At 39.5% G+C, this 8,431-nt stretch overlaps 1 long non-coding RNA gene across 2 annotated transcripts in view; it reads left to right on the top strand.

Annotated features, from left to right (window-relative positions):
• The first annotated feature begins 402 nt into the window (after positions 1–402).
• Positions 403–8,431, top strand: part of LOC144283657 (uncharacterized) — a 130,321-nt gene continuing 122,292 nt past the window's right edge. For both annotated transcript variants that reach the window (XR_013352227.1, XR_013352226.1), the window contains exon 1: positions 403–991. This is a non-coding gene — a long non-coding RNA (uncharacterized LOC144283657). The remainder of the gene's footprint in view (positions 992–8,431) is intronic.

The following is an 8,431-nucleotide window of genomic DNA, read 5'->3' as shown; positions in this document are numbered from 1 at the left end:
AAAGTAGAAAATCAAGGCAATGGCAAAGGACCCAAAAGTGAAAGTGCTAAAGGTTGTATTTTTAAAAATGGCATTCCTTTCCTTAGACTTGCACTCCCTAGAGGCAGTTTTTTAACTCTACGTGATGACAGTGCTATTAAGTGACTCATCAATTTTAAACATTTAAAATTTTGACTTAGTTTAAGTCAGTAAAGTCAATTTAAGTATGGAGTTTTTCAGTTGCGGTAAATGAAAATTTAACCCTTTGAGGTAATTTTTAAAAAGCCGTTAAAATGTTAGGGATCCCTGGGTGGCTCAGCAGTTAAGTGCCTGCCTTCCACCCAGGGCGTGATCCTGGGGACCTAGGATCGAGTCCCACATCAGGCTCCCTGCATGGAGCCTGCTTCTCCCTCTGCCTGTGTCTCTGCCTCTCTCTCTCTCTCTCTCTGTGTGTCTCTCATGAATAAATAAAAATAAGATCTTAAAAAAAAAGATAATTAAAAAAACCCTTTAAAATGTCAATTCTAAAAAAGATTGTATGCCTCTTATAGGATAGACACCGTTTTGGACAGTGAGGACAGAGAGGTTTACAGGACAATGCCACTGCCTTTTTGGAGCTTACTTTGTTGAGATTGGGTGGCAGGTGAGGGGCGAGAGGAGGAAGAGGCAGCTGGCTTATTGCACTTACCCCCAATGAGATGTCTTACATGTGTGTTGAATAAACATCAGGGAACTGGGGTGGGTAGGTTAAACAACCAAAGGATTGTTACAGTTTTGCTTCTTTGTGCAAGAATGCCTAAGGCTTTACCAGTGCCCTGAGAGCTATGTGATAAAGGATGGTCAAATTGGCCTTCTAGCTGGGACAATGAGCTCTTGTCTGACCCAGAATCTCTTCCGTGGGAGTTACCCCTTCATTTCTCTTCATTGTTTTTAGGTTAACACCACAGAAATGCAGCTGGCCGTTCTAGAACCTCTTTCCAGACAAACTACTTGCAGGCATTAGGCTTCCTTGGTGAGAGAGATTCTCTTTTAATTATTTGACTTGGGAAAGTTTGCAAAACAAGATAGGTGTGTGTTTGTGTGTAATAAAATAGGAAAGATTGAGGCTAGAGGGCAAAGTATCTCTTTCTCTGTTTTTGGTTCAGATTTTAATCAGAGTGCACAGTTCATATTCAGGCAAGCCCCCTTGTAGAGGGCAGTGGCTAAATAGGAAGTCACAAGTCAAACCCTACTGAGAGCATTTGTATATGTTTAAATCCTTACTGGAGTGAATTATTTCAGACGTGGAAAACCAGGCTAAAGAGAGAGAGAGAGATCATCACCACTAAGTATAAGTCAATTTTTTATCTATCTTCATTGAAATTATCAACAGTATATGATCAACAGATCTCTGGCTTTGCCTGCAGTAGATGACAGTGCCATTCTTCCAGATGTTCAGGGCAAAAACTTTCAACTCAACCTTGATTCCTCTCTCTCTCACTGCCTAACTATAATTGGTCAGCAACTCCTCTTGGTTGTGCCTTCAAAACATGAAACCCAAATTCAGTCAATTCAATGAAACCTTTGGAGTCAATGCTTTATGAAAGACCCTAACCAGCTTAGTAAGTAAGGAAAAGAGGAAATTTCTAAGAACTGCAAAGTAAGAAACAAGCTGTCATTATTTGAAGATAATAAGAAACTCCAATAAAATCTACAGACAAGATATTAGAACTAATGGGAGAATTCGGAAAGGTTGCTGGATACAAAGATCAATTTATAAATATTGATCATTTTATTTCCTAGCAAACACAGAAAATAATTGTTTTAGAGATATGATTTTAAATGGCATAAAATATTATGTGTTTAGGACTAAATCCCATAAAATATATGTAAGTCTTTTTCAAAGAAAATAAAATCATACTGGTATTAAAAAAGACGTATCTAAAATGAGAGCTATACTGAGATGACAGATTGGTTAGGATGACAGACAGTTCTTCCCAGACTGGTTTATAGAATAAATGTAATCCTGATCAAATTCCAACTTTTTGTGGAATTTAAAAACCTGATTCTAAAATTTATATGGAAGGAGTCCCTGGGTGGCTCAGTCAGTTGAGGATTAGACTCTTGACTTCAGCTCAGGTCATGATCTCAGGGTTGTGAGACTGAGCCCCGCATTGGAATCCATGCTCAGTGGGGTGTCTGCTTGAGATTCTCTCCCTCTTCTTCTGCCGCTCTCCCTGTTTCCACTCTCTCTCTCTCTGAAATAAATACATCTTTAAAAAAATAAAAATATAAAATTTATATGGAAGTAGGAAAGGCTGAAGATGGCCAAGGCACTCTTGAAGTTGAAGGAGATTGGAGGGTTTATTCTATGACACATCAAGGCTAACACAGAGCTGTAGTAATGATGTCAGTGTGGAATGAAAGTAGGGATAGACAATAGACAGTGGAGCATGGTGGAGAGCCCAGAAACAAATCCCCATATGTACAAACACTTGATGTATGATTGAGGTTGTGTGATACATCAGTGGGGAAAGGACGTACTTTGTAAGTGAGGCTAGGACAGATGAATAAATCTCTGGAGATAGACATGAGTGGTGACAGAAGAGAGAGAAAGAAATGGGATCCCTTCCTTACTCCATTAGTAAAAAAAATCAATTCCAGGTGGATTAGAGGCCTAGTGTGAAAGGCAAAAATAAATCTAGAAGATAATATAGGAGACTACTTTCTCCTTTATCTTCTAGAAGGTTATATAAGAAACCACTTGATTGGGGATCCCTGGGTGGCGCATTGGTTTAGCGCCTGCCTTTGGCCCAGGGCGCGATCCTGGAGACCCGGGATCGAATCCCACGTCAGGCTCCCGGTGCATGGAGCCTGCTTCTCCCTCTGCCTATGTCTCTGCCTCTCTCTCTGTGTGTGACTATCATAAATAAATAAATAAATAAAATTAAAAAAAAAAAAAAAAAGAAAGAAACCACTTGATCTCCTGGTAGGGAAGTTCTCTCCGCCCCACCCCAAGATATAAAAAACAACTGGAAGAAAATATCAGTACATTCTGCAACATAAAAATTCAAATCTTATTTTCATCAAAAGACATCATAGAGTGAAATACAAGGCACAGAATGGGGAAAGGTATTTACTATACATAAAGCTAATATACAATTAAATAAAAAACATTTTAAAAATGAAAAAAGAAAAAAAGGACAGGCAAAGAATGGGCAAAAGACTTGAGCAGGACTTCCCCAAAGATATTCAGACTACCAAGAACATATAAAAATGTGACTGATCACATAGATAATCAGGGAATTGAAAATTAAATGGAATATAATATTACATCAGAATGGCTAAAATTAAAACAACTGAGATACTAGGTGTTAAAATTCTAGAGCAACTGGAATCATCAAAACATGCTGAGGCAGGAGAAATGGTTACAACCACTTTGGGAAACAGGTTGGCATTATCTAGTAAAGTTGAATGTATCATATTCTATGACTTAGCAATTCCACTCCTGGATGTATGTTAGAGCAAGGCACATGCATGTGCTCCAGGAGATATAGACAATAATATTCAAAGGACATTCATGATAGGTCAAAACTGGAAACAACCCAAATGTCTATAAACAATTGACTAGGTAAATACAGTGATCCATTTTCAGACAATCCAATATTCTAGAAAGATTGCAAGGAACCTAGTATAGCTCCATGCAATATGGATAAATCTTACAGTGTTGGGTGAGACAAGACAAGGTGACAAATTACACACTGTATAATCCTACTTATATAAAGTTTAAAAACAGGAAAGAAAAGCAAAGAAATGACTATTATAAAAGGCAGGTCACTTTCAAGGGAGAAAAGTTTGTGTTTGGTAAGAGGTTTATGTGAGGGACTTCTGGGGTCCTGGTGGTGCTCTATTTATTGATCTGTGTGGTGGCTATAGAGATGTTTACTTTATAATTATTGTTATGCTCTATACTTGTGTTTCATGTGCTTTTATGTACTTTTTATTGCATTTTACAATAAAAAAATGTTAGAGAAGTACATTCATAATCTGACCATTTCTTACCGAGTCATTCCTACTACCCTGGTCCAAACCACTTTTCCCTCTCTACTGTATTATTGTAATAGCTTCCCAGCTAGTATCCGATTTCTATTCCTTGTCCCCTTTATAGTCTATTCTCCACACAGTAGCCAAAGTAATCTTGTTAAAAATGTAAGTGAATCATGTCACTCCTCTGCTCAAAACTCTACTGTCTGCCTTCTACCTGTTTACCTTAGATCCAGTTTCCTGGGCAATGGTTCTATCTTTTCACTCAGTTATCTTTCTTAACCAAAAAAATAACATAAAATTTTGGTCTAAACCTTTGATGCTTCTGCTGCTACAAGCGAATGCCAAACCACCTGAAAAAGATCGTCAGAGCAAAAAGAACTCACACTAAAGGTGGGTTCCTAAAAAGTATTGGACTCATGGAATCCATATCTATGAGTGACAAAAATCAGGAATACAGAGCTCTAAGAAGTTGAGATAACTAAATCACAATCTGAGAGGTATAAAACTAATATGTTCAAAATGTTCCAAGACACAATAGAAGGAGTCAAAACCCTAGAAATAATGCACTGTTGGAGAAGACCAGGCAAGTTTTATAGGCACAAATATAAGTTCTAGAAAAGGCAAAAGTGCATGGGGTGCCTGGCACCTGGGTGGAGCAGTTGGTAAGCTTCTGACTCTTGGTTTCAGCTCAGGTCATGGTCTCAGGATCCTGGGATGGAGCCCCGAGTTGGGCTCCGTGCTCAGCATGGAGTCTGCTTGGGAATCTCTCCCTTCTCCCTCTATCCCTCCTCCACTCTGTCCCTCTCCCTCTATCCCTCCTCTGCCTCTCTAAAATAAATACATAAATCTTAAAAAAAAAAAGGCAAAAAGTGATTGGAAAGCCCATTAGAGAGCTGAAAAGAGACTGGGAAACTATTTCTGTGGTAGATATTCAGAAAACAGTGAAATTCATAGAGATTGAAAATGAAAGAAGGAAAGAAACAAGGAGGGGGAAGGAAGTGAGCCAACCAATAATCAAGAGGAGGCCAGAAGAGAGAAAATGCAGAACACACAAAGTTTGAAAAGGTAGCAGTTGAAAAATTTTCCAATTTAATTAAAATTGTGACTCTTCATATCTAAGGAACATAATGAAACTTAGGCAGAAAAAATAAAGATATCTAGACACAGAAGCAAAAATTTATTTTTATTTTTATTTTTTTAAAAGATTTTATCTATTTATCCATGAGAGACACAGGCAGAGGGAGAAGCGGGCTCCCTGCAGGGAGCCCAATGTGGACTCCATCCCAGGATCCTGGGGTCATGCCCTGAGCCGAAGGCATATGCTCAACCACTGAGCCACCCAGATGCCCCCAGAAGCAAAAATTTAAGTCAGACAAAACACACACACAAAATCTTAAAGGCAGCCAGAGAAGAAAAACAAATTACCTAGAGGAGTGATAATTAGACCAACAACAGTAATAATATGATCCAGAAATCAGTGGAATCCCATTTCAAAATATTAAAGCAAAGTAACTGTCAATTAGAATCTATGCACAAGAAACTACCATTCAAGGATAATAGAATTTTTGAAAATTGAAGTAATGTAATTCATTACTCATAGGGTCCTACTGAAAAAAGTACATGAGCACGTCCTTTGGAAAGAAGGAAATCAGGATCCCTGGGTGGCGCAGCAGTTTGGTGCCTGCCTTTGGCCCAGGGTGCGATCCTGGTCGGGCTCCTGGTGCATGGAGCCTGCTTCTCCCTCTGCCTATGTCTCTGCCTCTCTCTCTCTCTCTCTGTGACTATCATAAATAAATAAATAAATAAATAAATAAATAAATAAATAAATAAATAAATAAAAGAAGGAAATCAAACCCAGAAGAAAAGAGTGAGATGTGGTGGACAATGATAAACGATGTAATTAGCAGGTGAGGTGTTTACTTAGGTAACTGAGTAGGCACTTATTTCATAAAATGATGTTATTGACAAACTTGTATAAAAAATAAAGTTGGAATAAAATAATAGAGAATGGTTAAGATGGGATGAAGTGGTAAATTTCTTTTAAGGTCTTTGTGTTTGGGAAGATAAGAACTATCATGTTAGATGTCAAGCCTCAAGTTAATATTAAAAAAAATGTAAGGTCGGGACGCCTGCGTGGCTGCCTTCAGCTCAGGGTGTGATCCCAGAGTCCCGGGATCAAGTCCTGCATCGGTCTCCCCACAGGGAGCTTGCTTCTCCCTCTGCCTATGTCTCTGCCTCTCTCTCTCATGAATAAATAAAATCATAAAAAAATAAAAATAAAAACATAAGGTCCACCAATACAATATAAGTAGGATTCAAACTGTATGTAGTGGGGAAAGGGACAAAGGGAAGTATACAAATGGCCAATACGCATAGCAGAAGACCTCAACGTCGTTATCTATCAGCAAAAATCCAAACCCAAACCTCAGTGAGATGCACTTCACACCCAGTGGTACAACTACAATCAGATAATAACAAGTGTGGAGAAATTAGAACCCTCACACACTACTAGGGGGAATGGGAAATGGTGCACATTGAAAAACAGTCTGGGAATTCCTCAAAAAAGTGAAACATGGAGGTACCACGTGGTCTAGCAATTGTACTGCTAGGCGTAGAATCACAAGAATTAAAAACGTATGCCCACAAGGAAGCTTGTACGTGAATGTTTACAGTAGCATTCTTAAGAATAGCCAAAGATGGAAAAAATAGAAATATCTGTCAGTGGATGAATGCATAAGCAAAAGGTGGTATATCCATACAATGGAATTATATTTGGCCATAAAAATGAATGAAGGGCCAATATGTGCTGTGACGACTCGGGTGAACCTTGAGAACAGTATGGTCAGTGGAAGGAAACAAAAGACACAGAACAATGCATTGAGATTTGAGGGGTGAGTATAATTTATCACCACCTCCCCCTCTCCTCGCCCTCAAACAGCAGTCTTGGTGAGAGGTGAGAGCCCAGAGTCTGCTGAGCCTCTCAGTCTCAATTCCCTTTCCCAAGTTCATTAAGCAGGTAAACCATTTTTTCTCCCATGGGAAGAAGTGAGTGATGAGGACTGGAGAAATGTAGCCAGTATGGTCCCCCCCTTACTTTTTCTTCCCTTATCTTGGTAACCCCTCTAAACATTGCGTGGTACATTCGTCTGTTCACTCATACACCAACTATTGAGCACCAACTATGGTCACAGTGCATAGTGGGGATTAGAAATACTGGGCTATAGCCTCGGGGAGCGGGCATTTATGGTCGGGTGGGTGGGGTGGGGGGGACACAACATGAAACATCTGAGCAGCTGGACAACAATCAGATCAGCCCCTTTGAGGGTTGGATATCCCAAGGCTCAGTCCTGAAACTCTTCTCAGTTCCATTTCCACTCACTTCTCCAGTGATCTCGTGCTTCAGGGACTGAAATAATTCCAAGGCCTCAACCTTCCCCTTGAATCATTCTAGTCTACCTAATTTTAAAAATGAATATTTAAAAGTCATCTTAAATTCATCTCTAAAAGCAATTTCTGATCTTCCCTCTCTCCCTTCTTTTCCTCACAAAAAATCTACTCATGTCTCAGTTTTCCCAGGAGCTGGTTATCTCCATTCCTCAAAAATCTTGGCCTTATCTTGTCATCTCATACACCACATCTAATCCACCTGAAAATCCTGCTAGGTTAACCTTCAAACTATGTCTAGAATTTGATACCATTTCAGTATCTCCAGGACTATCATTCTTGTTCATGTCCCTGTCACTTCCTGCCTGGATTGTTAAAATAATCTTCTAACTCCCATTTCTGCCTTAGTCCCTAAGGTCTATTTCCCTCACAGAAGCTGAAGTGATTTCTTCTCAAGGCTAAGTCAGATCATGTTTCGCATCTGCTAAACTCTCTAGTGGCTTTCCTTGTACTTAGAGGAACATCAAAAATCCTTACAAGGGCCTACTCAGTCCTCCCTGATCTGGCCCCTGCTACCTCTCTGACTTCATCTCCTACTCCTCTTGCCATGTCCCTCTACCCCACACTCCCTTCACACTGGCCTCTGTGTTGCTCCTCAAACTGCTAAGCATGCTCCTGCCTTATGGCCTTTGTATTTTTGTTCCATTTGACCAAGCAGCTCTCCCCCAGTTAACTGCATGACTACTTCCAGTGATTCTTTTGGCTCCCACTCAAAATTAAGACACCACCCTATATAAAATAGTACCTTCCTCCTTTGCACTCCCTCTCCCCATATCTCCACAATATTTGTTACAATCTGACATTCCATGTATCCCATCATTTATGTGTTTATTGTCTGTCCTTAGCCACCAAAATAAATGCATGGAGGGGGGCAGCAATTGTTTTACTCCCTATTTTTATAGTGCCCATGTCACTGCCTGCCATATAGGTACTCAATGTATATTGTTGAATGATTGAATAGTGAATCATTCCATATCTATTC

Source organism: Canis aureus, chromosome 14 (genome assembly GCF_053574225.1).
Source record: "Canis aureus isolate CA01 chromosome 14, VMU_Caureus_v.1.0, whole genome shotgun sequence".
NCBI lineage: Eukaryota > Metazoa > Chordata > Mammalia > Carnivora > Canidae > Canis > Canis aureus.
The sequence above is the reverse complement of the archived record's forward strand: the minus strand, read 5'-3'. Positions and strand labels throughout refer to the sequence as shown.